The sequence below is a fragment of the Procambarus clarkii genome, chromosome 24 (assembly GCF_040958095.1).
Source record: "Procambarus clarkii isolate CNS0578487 chromosome 24, FALCON_Pclarkii_2.0, whole genome shotgun sequence".
Classification (NCBI taxonomy): Eukaryota; Metazoa; Arthropoda; class Malacostraca; order Decapoda; family Cambaridae; genus Procambarus; species Procambarus clarkii.
Genome location: NC_091173.1, coordinates 28734582 through 28749845, shown reverse-complemented (window position 1 = coordinate 28749845; position 15264 = coordinate 28734582).

Genomic DNA, 15264 nt, shown 5'->3' with positions numbered 1-15264 from the left:
GTCACAACAATCTCAAGTTGATTATGCTGACCTGGAAAGCTATTATCAAGCAGCTGCAGGTAAATTTGAGCAAATCAAATGCCAAATAGCAACATATGTGGCTGAACTTGCCAACACCAATTTATCAGAAACAGAAATAGACGACATTATGGTTGATCTAGCGAATTATGAAGATCACACTCAGGCCACGTTACAGCCTTATGTCAAATTAATTGCCCAGAACAAGGCAACAGCAACAACAACAACAGTTGCATCTAATACGAGTCAAGCAGAAGCTCGACTCCCTCCAATTAATTTACCCACTTTCTCAGGAAAAGATGAGGAAGATTGGGACGAATTTTGGAACAAATTCGTTGACCTTGTAGACTCAAAACAATCTTTACCAAAGAGTAGTAAATTCTCTTATTTGCAAGGCCAATTATCAGGTGAGGCTAAAACAGTAGTATCCCATCTGAGATTAACTAATGACGGCTATGATCTGGCAGTACAACTCCCCAAGGATAATTATGCTGATCCAGAAGTAAGAACATCACATTTAGTTCATGAGCTGTTGCATTTACCCCCACCGGAGGCTTCAGCTGATTCACTCCAAGTCTTCAAGCTGGAAGTAGAATCATTGATCAATGCCCTCAGCCTGACAGCAGATACAAACGGGGCTGAGTGGGTCTTGAAAATAATTGTCCAGGAGAAAATACCTAGGGACATATTGAGACAAATGAGTGCTCATTACAATAAAAGCATCTTATCTATGAATGAAATATCTGAAGGTTTAAAGTCAGTAGTTCATCAATTACGAATACATGACAAATTAAAACCACCAAGTAAACCCTCAGAAACCAATAATAGTAAACCACAGAGTACCAAAGGTACTCCAAATCAATCTAGACAATATAATTCAACACCAAAGTGGAACAGTGGCAGTGTGGGCGTATATGCAGTGGGACCCTCCAAGCCTATAGTTACTGTGTTATCCAAGAACGTGACACCAAAGGGTACTGGAAGCTATGGAACATGTTTGTTCTGCAATGAGAAACATTCAATGTACCACTGCTCTAATTTTCCTGATAGTGACGCCCGTGTTGAGCGACTCAAAGATTTGCAACATTGCACGAGGTGCCTCAGGAAACATAACATCAAGGATTGTGATACCTAATTACACCCTTGTAATAGGTGTAACAAAGGTCAGCACCATGCAGCATTGTGCAGAGACACCAAAACAACGTCTCCAAACCCCAAGGTGGAAGATAGCATTCCCACCACAGTACAGTACTGCAAGGTGCAACAAACAAAGAGTGTCCAATCAGCAAAGTCTAAAGGTAATACGACTTTGCCTACTGCCCAAATTACCATCCTGAATAAGAGGGCCAAGGTCCATACCCGTGGGTTGTTTGACCAAGGATCCCAGAGAACATATATCACTAAAAAGTTGGCAGATGAACTACAGTTAAGGCCTGTAGCCCAGATGTCATTCAACATCTCAGGGTTTGTAACAGATGCAGGACCTCAAGTCTACCAGGTGGTACAACCATCAGTACGCTTAGGCAGGTACGTCTGTCGAGTACAAGCCATTGTGGTGGACAAAATACCAGTAGACCTACAAGTTCAAGGTCAGAGAGCAACAGCCAAATTCCTGAGAAATAGAGGAATAAAATTGGCAGATAATATTAAGTCTGATCACCTCACCGACTTCGGTCTCCTTGTAGGGACAGACTATTGTCATCGATTCATCGGTAGCCCTACTAAATATCAGGGTATAACCATGTTAAACTCTGCAGGAGGTAAATTACTCTCAGGCCCAGTATCAAGCCTGAGGAGACCTATGCCTGCAGATAAACAATACCAATAGAAATCTAAATTTGTCAGCTGATTATATTTCTCCAGTAGCATTATACTAAGGAGATTACAGCTGACTATAGTAACAGAGGTTGATGTTAGTATCATCATTTAAAGCTGAAGATGAGTTCATGAGGCCTCAGTGGCAAATCAGTGAACAGTAGCCTAAAACAGCTACAAGTCACTACGACCAATGTCACTGAACCCACTGCAGTCTCGGAACCATACTTTACTTTAATGATGAGCTATTCAATCTTCTGAATCAATTAACTAAATTAAACCCCAATAAATCTGATGACTGATTTGATACATTTATTATTTAATCAAGATGTATTCCATGGGCCTCAGTGTTTATATATCAGTGACCAGTTACCTGAACAAACTTCAAGTTATATCTAATGTCACTGATCTTACTGCAGTCCCTGAATCATACTTGACTGTAGTACTTGATCACATTCAGTCTTCTGGGTTAAATAATATGTATTTAGGCTTGAATATTAGCCTTTCAAGAGTTGACAGGGAAATGAAATCGCATTAGACTTCTAACCCCTGCAAATCTAGTACGGGACATCCGTCCTGTACGAACAGACGCACAAATGTGTGATTACTAACTACTAACATCAAATTAATCTAATAATTCGAAGGAGGAGTATCGGTGTTCGTCTGTTCTAAAGAGGACTTCGACCCGTGAGCAGCCCCCTGGGGAATTATGTCGGAAAATCCGACACCATTTAATATATCATACAGACAGATAATTGCTGCTGTATTACCAACAAGTTACCCATAGAAAACGTAACTTGTAGTGGAATTACCGTCTAAAGAAAACGAGATATCATCACCACATACCATTATAAATTCACCAGCTATTCTGCTGGGAATTATTCTTAAATACATTAGTCTTTGGACTTTACCATCATAAAAACATCTCATATAAATTAACTTAATTATCAATATTAAAGTAGAGTAAATGTGACCCTTCTATCACTTTCTGTCATGTGGACAATGTAAGCCAGGCGTCAGGGTGAGGAAGGGGCAGCCATTGTTTATACTAGACCAGAGGCACGGGAGCAAATACGGCTGCTGTTAAATTTACTTGGACGTAGTGTTATGGAAACCAAAAGTGTACCATTATCAACACGCTGTCTACAAATCAAGTTAAGTGTTCTTTCCGAAACCCATTATCTATCATTAGTGGCCATTAATGTCATTGGGTAGGGTGACCCGGTTAGATCACGAAATCGCCTCAAACTAAAGGTAATTAAGCCAGGTCTTCATTGTTCCATGTACAGTTTTCTCTGAAATACTTGTCATATATAGGATTCTGGCTTTACAGCTAGCGCCCCTTTGACAGGTCAAGACGAGGAAGCAAGACTTTGTGCACCAGTTACTGGGTGATGGAATCTACCTCAAAGAGGATAATTTGGTGTCTACACCCTAGTTATACCTGGTGGACTAACCTGCTGTACTATAAGATAAGGAACCTTTTCAATGTATGTAGTTAATACTGTAGTTTGATTGGCTGCATATATAAATTAATTTAATATAAACCCCCCTAATGTGTAGAGGATCGATTTGTGAGATTATGAGATTATTGCAGAAATACAGTCCACTTATCATTATACAAATTGCTATCGAAGTATATAAATTAACGTAAATATAAATTCATATAAATTAAATAAATATAAATCTCACAGGCCGGTTCCCACATTATTTGGTCATCTTCGAACAGGATGACGGATTATTTGATCCTTTGAACCCACATTTGGTCATCTTAGTACCGGATGAACCAGTTAACCAGTGGATTCATTAAATATACTAGTGTAGTGTGATTTAAACAAAGCCAGCAGTCAATGACGGCGGCGTTGACTCGTGCGAGTTCACGAGCCCCGCTCAGTTCAGATCAGCCTTAGTCAGCGGTTTCATGTACACCCACAGATTTGGTGGCGTGTTATTCTGTGAAATGACAGCGCTAATATTGAAGCCAGCCAAATTAGTGACTGTGTCGCGAGATTGTTCACGGATTTCGTGGTGTTAAATTTCGCGAGAGATTATCCACGAATTTTGTGGAGTTTATTTCGCGAGGTCACTAATAATATTTAATACTTCTTGATAATATTAGAAGTTTCATAGAGGCTAATTAGAGGCTATTATCAATAATTGTGTATATTATTTCTCCAAAATAGAGAATTATTTAATATATTGCACTAGTGATCACAGTATAATATTTACTAATTGCCAACCCACAACAGGGTAGGATATTAACCATTGACTAGTTGAACTATTATTGCTCATCCTAGTCCCATTATTACCATAGTCAGTTGTACTATATTGATCAACCTAACACCATTAATGAATGGTCCAGACCCTATTTTGGGTGTAATTTTTATCAACTCGAGTTGAGTTGTATATATAATAATTTACTTATGATCATTACACCTTTGAGTGATTAATTAGTGTCTCTACCATCCTAGGGTGATATAGAAGAGCTAACCTAAAGGTACTTCCAGTGACACTGGTTTATCACTCAAATCATTAGTGTGTATGATTGTACATATATAATGTGTATTAATTTTAAGTGCTAACCTCTAGAAGAAGTAGGATTATTGCCTAGTGAGTGCAGAATTTACCTTAGGCTACCATTAGTGTTTGTTCAGTATTATAAGCAGCCCAAGTACAAGTCCCACAAGGCTTCACCAACTAGCCAGTATGGATAATGCAGGGAGAATGAAAAGAACCCTTGCAGGTCTTAAAGGCCACTTAACAAGACAGATCAAGAAATGTGAAGATTTGTCACAACAATCTCAAGTTGATTATGCTGACCTGGAAAGCTATTATCAAGCAGCTGCAGGTAAATTTGAGCAAATCAAATGCCAAATAGCAACATATGTGGCTGAACTTGCCAACACCAATTTATCAGAAACAGAAATAGACGACATTATGGTTGATCTAGCGAATTATGAAGATCACACTCAGGCCACGTTACAGCCTTATGTCAAATTAATTGCCCAGAACAAGGCAACAGCAACAACAACAACAGTTGCATCTAATACGAGTCAAGCAGAAGCTCGACTCCCTCCAATTAATTTACCCACTTTCTCAGGAAAAGATGAGGAAGATTGGGACGAATTTTGGAACAAATTCGTTGACCTTGTAGACTCAAAACAATCTTTACCAAAGAGTAGTAAATTCTCTTATTTGCAAGGCCAATTATCAGGTGAGGCTAAAACAGTAGTATCCCATCTGAGATTAACTAATGACGGCTATGATCTGGCAGTACAACTCCCCAAGGATAATTATGCTGATCCAGAAGTAAGAACATCACATTTAGTTCATGAGCTGTTGCATTTACCCCCACCGGAGGCTTCAGCTGATTCACTCCAAGTCTTCAAGCTGGAAGTAGAATCATTGATCAATGCCCTCAGCCTGACAGCAGATACAAACGGGGCTGAGTGGGTCTTGAAAATAATTGTCCAGGAGAAAATACCTAGGGACATATTGAGACAAATGAGTGCTCATTACAATAAAAGCATCTTATCTATGAATGAAATATCTGAAGGTTTAAAGTCAGTAGTTCATCAATTACGAACACATGACAAATTAAAACCACCAAGTAAACCCTCAGAAACCAATAATAGTAAACCACAGAGTACCAAAGGTACTCCAAATCAATCTAGACAATATAATTCAACACCAAAGTGGAACAGTGGCAGTGTGGGCGTATATGCAGTGGGACCCTCCAAGCCTATAGTTACTGTGTTATCCAAGAACGTGACACCAAAGGGTACTGGAAGCTATGGAACATGTTTGTTCTGCAATGAGAAACATTCAATGTACCACTGCTCTAATTTTCCTGATAGTGACGCCCGTGTTGAGCGACTCAAAGATTTGCAACATTGCACGAGGTGCCTCAGGAAACATAACATCAAGGATTGTGATACCTAATTACACCCTTGTAATAGGTGTAACAAAGGTCAGCACCATGCAGCATTGTGCAGAGACACCAAAACAACGTCTCCAAACCCCAAGGTGGAAGATAGCATTCCCACCACAGTACAGTACTGCAAGGTGCAACAAACAAAGAGTGTCCAATCAGCAAAGTCTAAAGGTAATACGACTTTGCCTACTGCCCAAATTACCATCCTGAATAAGAGGGCCAAGGTCCATACCCGTGGGTTGTTTGACAAAGGATCCCAGAGAACATATATCACTAAAAAGTTGGCAGATGAACTACAATTAAGGCCTGTAGCCCAGATGTCATTCAACATCTCAGGGTTTGTAACAGATGCAGGACCTCAAGTCTACCAGGTGGTACAACCATCAGTACGCTTAGGCAGGTACGTCTGTCGAGTACAAGCCATTGTGGTGGACAAAATACCAGTAGACCTACAAGTTCAAGGTCAGAGAGCAACAGCCAAATTCCTGAGAAATAGAGGAATAAAATTGGCAGATAATATTAAGTCTGATCACCTCACCGACTTCGGTCTCCTTGTAGGGACAGACTATTGTCATCGATTCATCGGTAGCCCTACTAAATATCAGGGTATAACCATGTTAAACTCTGCAGGAGGTAAATTACTCTCAGGCCCAGTATCAAGCCTGAGGAGACCTATGCCTGCAGATAAACAATACCAATAGAAATCTAAATTTGTCAGCTGATTATATTTCTCCAGTAGCATTATACTAAGGAGATTACAGCTGACTATAGTAACAGAGGTTGATGTTAGTATCATCATTTAAAGCTGAAGATGAGTTCATGAGGCCTCAGTGGCAAATCAGTGAACAGTAGCCTAAAACAGCTACAAGTCACTACGACCAATGTCACTGAACCCACTGCAGTCTCGGAACCATACTTTACTTTAATGATGAGCTATTCAATCTTCTGAATCAATTAACTAAATTAAACCCCAATTAATCTGATGACTGATTTGATACATTTATTATTTAATCAAGATGTATTCCATGGGCCTCAGTGTTTATATATCAGTGACCAGTTACCTGAACAAACTTCAAGTTATATCTAATGTCACTGATCTTACTGCAGTCCCTGAATCATACTTGACTGTAGTACTTGATCACATTCAGTCTTCTGGGTTAAATAATATGTATTTAGGCTTGAATATTAGCCTTTCAAGAGTTGACAGGGAAATGAAATCGCATTAGACTTCTAACCCCTGCAAATCTAGTACGGGACATCCGTCCTGTACGAACAGACGCACAAATGTGTGATTACTAACTACTAACATCAAATTAATCTAATAATTCGAAGGAGGAGTATCGGTGTTCGTCTGTTCTAAAGAGGACTTCGACCCGTGAGCAGCCCCCTGGGGAATTATGTCGGAAAATCCGACACCATTTAATATATCATACAGACAGATAATTGCTGCTGTATTACCAACAAGTTACCCATAGAAAACGTAACTTGTAGTGGAATTACCGTCTAAAGAAAACAGGATATCATCACCACATACCATTATAAATTCACCAGCTATTCTGCTGGGAATTATTCTTAAATACATTAGTCTTTGGACTTTACCATCATAAAAACATCTCATATAAATTAACTTAATTATCAATATTAAAGTAGAGTAAATGTGACCCTTCTATCACTTTCTGTCATGTGGACAATGTAAGCCAGGCGTCAGGGTGAGGAAGGGGCAGCCATTGTTTATACTAGACCAGAGGCACGGGAGCAAATACGGCTGCTGTTAAATTTACTTGGACGTAGTGTTATGGAAACCAAAAGTGTACCATTATCAACACGCTGTCTACAAATCAAGTTAAGTGTTCTTTCCGAAACCCATTATCTATCATTAGTGGCCATTAATGTCATTGGGTAGGGTGACCCGGTTAGATCACGAAATCGCCTCAAACTAAAGGTAATTAAGCCAGGTCTTCATTGTTCCATGTACAGTTTTCTCTGAAATACTTGTCATATATAGGATTCTGGCTTTACAGCTAGCGCCCCTTTGACAGGTCAAGACGAGGAAGCAAGACTTTGTGCACCAGTTACTGGGTGATGGAATCTACCTCAAAGAGGATAATTTGGTGTCTACACCCTAGTTATACCTGGTGGACTAACCTGCTGTACTATAAGATAAGGAACCTTTTCAATGTATGTAGTTAATACTGTAGTTTGATTGGCTGCATATATAAATTAATTTAATATAAACCCCCCTAATGTGTAGAGGATCGATTTGTGAGATTATGAGATTATTGCAGAAATACAGTCCACTTATCATTATACAAATTGCTATCGAAGTATATAAATTAACGTAAATATAAATTCATATAAATTAAATAAATATAAATCTCACAGGTCGGTTCCCACATGGGGTAGTAGTGCCCCAAGCACCACGGGATTGAGAGTTAGCTATTTGCTTTGGGAATGTAAAAAAGACCTGCCATCCTGGAATATCCTAAAAAACCTTCTAGATAACATGACGCGTGACCGGAATACGTCGTTCATTTAAAGCCTCCCAGCCATCCAGAAAGAGTGGGAAACGAACAACAATAATTCTAATAGACCAGGGGGGGGAGCGGAGACTATAGTCAGGGAGGAAACTGAAGCAGATATTCAGGAAGTTGTAAACTCTGATTCAGTATGCCCGGATGTAGACGACCGTTGACTAGAAAGTGTGACAACACTGACAGCTCAATAGGTACAGACACCACAACGGTCACCGATAGAGCGAGTCAGACCAGAAGGACAGACATGCAAATTTTATTTAGAGGGCAAATGCATAGATATGCTGGTAATAAGGAAGGATTAGAATGCAGTTACCACCATCCCATTTTTTTGCTTATATATAGTCATGTGAATCCCCTACATAGCAGTGGAACTGCCTTTTCCCTTCACCTTCAATGCCTCTGCACTGGAAGTCTACATCTACACCAGCCCAGATGAGTCATCATTCCTGCCACCTCTCCATACCCCCCAGGGCCTGGCACGGCCATGCACGGCCTGGCACGGCCTGGCACGGCCTGGCACGGCCTGGCACGGCCTGGTACGACTCAGAGGCAAGCCGGGCACCTCTGCTAACCGGTAGTTTGCCCCCACAAACAAGCAGTTAGCTGCCTTCAACTGACAGTGGTGCAGCTCAACACAAAGGCACCGCCAGCCACAAGGAGCAGTGTGCTAGTTGACCAGAGGTCCACCTTGTGGTGACACTGGATTAGTCATCACCGCCGGACTATAAAGGGCGCCGCCTCCCTGGAGAGTCAGTCTCTCCCTTAGTGTTCTTGGAACACCTTGGTGTGTCTCACCTGTCGTCTGACTTCAGCCAACGCCGTGTGTCTGATGCCGTGTTGGTAAGGTAGCTGTCTTCGGTACACCAGTATATCTTTTTGCTTTGTATTAGTTAAACTTTGATTTACTTATTTGATTTGCTATATAATAATAGCCATGTATTGTCATGTCATTTTTGTTCCTTACTATTTAAGTAAATTGTTTAATTATTTATTTGACTTTAATGTGTTTCCACCTGCGACTTACACACTGCAAGGCCAATAGCAGCATTTTTTTTTATTTGTGTGAGGGAGAGCCGTACCATCTTGGTTTAGTAAAGCTGCGATACCACAACCCGTCACAATATGCATGAGTCAACTAAGGTTGCAGAGGGAACAGGAGAAATAATGGCAGGCCATTATCGCTGAAGGAGCGTCAAACAGAAATCATTCCGACTTTCAATGTGGTTTACTTTTATCTACATGTCGGTAATTTACGATTCAATAACAAAATTTTTTTTGTTATGAGCAATGTTATAGTTATTCAGAATGTCGACCAGCAGACGGTGTTGAGTGGGTGATGTTGAGAACAGCGGTGTGAACATTAGTTGATGGCGAGGAATGCACTTGGTGTAGACGAGTTCCCAGAACGTAAATAAGTCACACTAAGCATTTTCTTGTTTAACATAAGTGTGTGGTCATTTACGCAGCTGGACCCTAGACTACCTGCTACTGTGTAAAGTTTGTCAAGAGTTATGTCATGTATGTAATTATGTAATTCCGCCCCTCATTCCATCTCAAAGAATTTAGTCATACAGGAACCCATGATATGTAGGGTCACTTTTGAAACATATTGCAGTATTCCATTCACCTGGGCTCTAGGAAACTCGAACCGTGGACCCCACGTGTGTGAGGCCGAAGTTCTATCGACTGGGCTATGAGTAGTCATAATAAGAACAGTTTACTTTTAAATTTCGCTATTAAGTTTACTCATACCCCAGTTGATAAGAGCTACGACCTCACATGCGTGGATTCCACGGTTCGAAACTCTTGGAGCCCAGGTCAATGGAATGTTTATTTCCACAGAAGTGTGGATGACAATTTATACTGATGTACATCTACATTTATTTAGTTACCCCAAGAATTTATATACGGTTGCAAAGTTTGTGTTACATGGTTTTATCTTTATCCGTGTGACTTTTTTGTGTCTTAGCACTTGTAGGTACATCTGCATTTGTGCAGCTACCCTAGACTATATGAAGGTATGTACAGTGTGTCAGAAAGCTGGCTACACGATACTAATATCCCCATCACACAGGATGGTTAGTCATACAGAGGCCTGCGATCAGTAGTCTGCACTTGCAAACTATGGGTGCTAGTGGACCCCCCCCCCCAAGGTCACCCGACAAGGATGCATTATGAGGATATCATCATGAACAGTCTCCGTGGGGCAGTGGTAAGACACTCGCCTGGCGTTCCACGAGCGCTTTGTCATGGGTTCGTATCCTGGCTGGGGAGGATTTACTGGGCGCAAATACTTAACTGTAGCCTCTGTTTAAGTCAACAGTAAAATGAGTACTTGGTTGTAATAAAGATTCTTCGCGGCGGGGATCATATTCCAGGGACCTGCCCGAAACACTACCTAATAGTGGCTGTACAAGAATGTAACAACTCTTGTATGTGTGTGTGTGTGTATATAATTATATATATATATATATATATATATATATATATATATATATATATATATATATATATATATATATATATATATATATATATATATATATATATATATATATATATATATATATATATATTGTGACGATAATCTCCTTCAAGAGATTGAGCCTGCTCTTCCCTCCTAAGTTCGTCGCTATACATCCCTATACAACTAATATGGAAGAAATATCCAACAAGTACAACTCCAAGGTTTGCCAGAGAGCAAACGTATTCAGCACCAGGAACACCTGCTCCGCCTCCACCACTCGAACCACCAAACTACCTGTCCGTCGCCTGCTCATCGCTGATTGGCTGGTGTTCAGTTGCCCCTGCTCCTCCACCGCCACACTACCTGATGTCTGGGGCCGCCACGACCTGCAGACCTCAGAATATCCAGTGCTTTCAACAAGTTAACACGTCTCGTTGGTAGACTAAGCTCTGGCTTACGTGTACTAAGAGAGGTGGCAGCTTAAAGCCAATATTCCTGCACCCATATTTTGCATTGTATATTGTTCACTTGTTATTACTCACTTGTCTTAACGTAACTTTTCATTTTGCCATTTGATTATTCTTATTATTTTGACTGATTGATTTTATGTTCCAATTTGTATGTCCAATTTATTCATGTTTTGCTTTTCTAACGTAATTAAAATCTCATTGTTAAATTTACTTGTGTTTTGTGTGTCTTCCCATTACCTTACCACAGACGAAGTTCCAGATTTTCTCTTTTTTGTTTCTATATGTGACGAGGCCATACCCCTAGCTTTTGAAACAGCCAAACACCAACGCGTTACCGTCACAATATATATATATATATATATATATATATATATATATATATATATATATATATATATATATATATATATATATATGTATATATATATATATATATATATATATATATATATATATATATATATATATATATATATATATATATATATATATATATATATATATATATATATATATATATAGTGACGGGAAAGTGTTGGAGTGTTGATGTTCGGCAGTCCTCCAATACCTTGATGTTCGGCAGTCTTCGGCAGTCTTTTACCATACCTGGCCAGTAGTAGTCTTGTCTGATTCCGTGGTAGGTTTTGTTGAAGTCATAGTGAGAAAGAGCTCCGTGGGCCAGGTGTAGAATATCGGGCCGTATGCTGGTGGGAATCACTAGTTGTTCGACATTGGCCCAATCATCATCCTCCTTCAGATTGCTGGGTCTGTATCTGCGGTAGAGCAATTCATTCTCCAGGAAGAACCCAGGGATACTGTCAGGTTGAGTCTCAGCCTGGAAGAATAATGGTGTTAATGATTGATCTTCCCTCTGTAACTTACGGAACTCCAACTTGGTAAGATTGGGAGGTAGATTCTGAGGGTCTTTAGAGACAGCGGTAGCAGTAGAGTCAGCTGGTTGCGGTCGTGCAGCTTGTGCACGGGTGGTCACCAAAACCGGAGGAGAAACTTTATCACTCTCGAACCTCTGCTGGAACATATTCAAATATGGAATTATCCATTACAGAAGTACACATACCTGTACCTGGGGTTTGTCCGTGATGATCAGGTTGAGTGGTTGCAGATCTTCTGCCAAGTCGTTGCCAAGGAGAAGTTGCACTCCAGGCATGGGAAAAGGCTTTTCCCCGAAGGCGACTTGGACTTCACCAGTCACGAAGGGACAATCCAGGTGGACTCTGGCAAGTGGATATGGAGTGGTAGCAGTGAGGTCAGTGATAAGGACGGTTTCCCAGGTGTAGGCGACGTTAGACACAGACGATTTTAACATAATGGACTGAAGAGCCGCTGTGTCCCTCAAGATCTTCAATTTGAAACTTCCCTCCGCATCTGTACCGTTGGTAGAGACAGTTCCAGGATACAGGTGTTTACTGAAGAGAGAAAGATCATTAACATTAACACCAACATTCATTACAGGCTTACCGGACTTAGGAGGAGTCTGTTTGGGTTTAGTAGATTCATTGCTCTTGTATTGAGCCTTCACACATCTGTCTATGGTATGTCCATAGAGTTTGCAATACTTACAATACAATTGTGAGCTCGCTTCCTCTGTACTCACTTTATCGTTGTACCAAGACTTCTTACTGGGAGGTGGTGATGGTGTCAGCCGGTGGATGAGGCTGTAGGTGTCAGCCGACTTCGCACATTTGATGTAGTCAGTTTCTTCTTTATCTGCTAAATATAAGCGGACGGAAGGGGAACACGTCTCAAGAATTCCTCAACTAGCATGAGGTTGATGAGTTTTGCAAATGTAGAGACATGTGCTGCTTCCAGCCATTTCATAAAATATCTTTTCTTTGTATTGGCAAATTCTAGAAAGGTGGTGGTACTTGCCTTTAGATGGTCACGGAATTTTCGTCGGTAGCTTTCGGTGGAGAGAAGGTAGGCGTCCAACACTGCTTGCTTCAGGGTCTGGTAGTCATTCTCAGACGCTAAGGTACTGAGAGTAACTGCAGCTCTACCTGTGAGATGCTCTCTGAGAAGGGTAGACCATTAGTCAGCAGGCCAGCTAAGTTGATCAGCTAGGGTCTCAAAGGTGGTAAAAAAACCATCGATCTCTGCCTCAACGAATGGTGGCATTAACTTACTTGCATGGGAGATATTGAAACTTACTGGAAGACTGGCGGTAGCTTCTTGGCGTTGAGTGAGGTGCGTAGTTTCCAACGCGAGTTCTTGTTGACGACATTCTATAGCCATAGCAGCTTGCTGTTTGTCATGCTCGCGTTGCATCTCCAGGTGACGATGTTATGCTTCAAGCTGTATTCGTTCACGCTCACGGAGTATTGCAACCTCTCGTTCTTGTTCTTCTTTCCTGATGGCAGCTTCTCGTTCTTTCAGTTGTAGGGCTTCTTTTTGTTGTTCGAGGGCTTCCCTTTGTTGCTCTCGCTCGATCTTGGCAAGTTCTAGTTTGAGTTTCATAGTTGCCAAATAAGTTTTATCTGCAATAGAGTAAGTTTCGTGAGTTTCAGAGTCAATTTTCCCTTCATCTAAGAGGTAATCCATGATTAGGTTATGTATTTCATTTTTGTTGGCTCCATGGGGAACATCTAGTTGATACTCGTGTGCAAGAGTTTGTAATTCAGTCCTCTTGGCACGACATAATGTCCCTATTTCACCTGCTGGATCGTTACGGAAAGCTTGGAGACGAAACGTGGTGAAAGATAGGAAATAAATGTACACGAATATAGTTGTGATATGGTAAATGTCAGAAACAGGATAACGTGGCAACTGGTAACTATCCTGTGGAATTTTAATCTTTAACAATTAAAGTTAATTATAGGATGGTAAATGATTAGTCAATCAAAGTCGCAGGAAATCTTGTACCCGGTACTCAATGTAAGAGAATAAGGGCAAGAAAATCCTACTAAATAAGTGAAACTGAGTTTCTAAACAAATGAAACATTTAATTGCTCCAAAAGTGAATTAGGTAGTCCAGGAATGTAGGCATACCTTGCCGAGTCTCTATAGGACATAAGCATGGGTTTCCCACTGAATGAATATGATACTTACAGAATTAGCGAACTTTGTGCTCTGAAAAAAGAAAGCTAATTCCCTACCTAAGTACAGTCTACCACGTCGGCCTACAGTCACCACGTAATCCATAGTTATCTCACACTCACCATATGCTACTCTCGGAATGCACAATACACACAGCACCATATAAATATAAAAAATTAATGATAATATTGAAAGGCTACTTTAGCATAGTGAAGTACGCTTACCACAAATTGACGTTCTGGTACTAGTACCTGAGTGAAGCTCCTAGGACAGGCCCCCATTAAAATGTGACGGGAAAGTGTTGGAGTGTTGATGTTCGGCAGTCCTCCAATGGCAAGTGTCAAAGCCTGGTCACACTAAGCAAAAATATAGACTGCTTGCCTGTTGTCTGTGGTAAGTTTGAGGGAGGAACACGTAAAACACAAAGTATGAACAATGAAACTTTAATATATTTACTTTAAAAGTAAATGAAAATAAAGACAAATCTCGGGAAGTTAAATTACAGTTAAATAATAAAGAAAATTTAAAGACAATGTGAAATACAAAATTTACAATGTTAAAATGGTGCTGAGAATATCGGCTATGGCTGAAATCTCCTTTCGTATATGAGCTAACGAGCTAGTATGCCAGAGAGAGAGATGTCAACCGTAAGAGCACAAGGAATATTCTGCAGTGGATTGCTGGTCAGGCTCAGACATAGATTCGTGTAGAGGGCGCTGAGGTGCTGTGTGCAGGTGCGCGGCTGGCGAGTCACCAATCAGAGGCGGGCAAGCTGGTGAAGGGTAGTTAGCTGGTTTGATGACGAGCCGGTGCGTGGAGGGTGTGTGGAGTAGGGGGATCTTGGATACGTTTTGCCTCCTGGTCAAAGCGTTTTGTGCTACTAGTGACTTATCTTGAATGTAGCATCTTATACTTGTGTCTTTGGCGTAACTTAAAGTAGGGAAGAGCAGGCTCAATCTCTCTTGAAAGAGT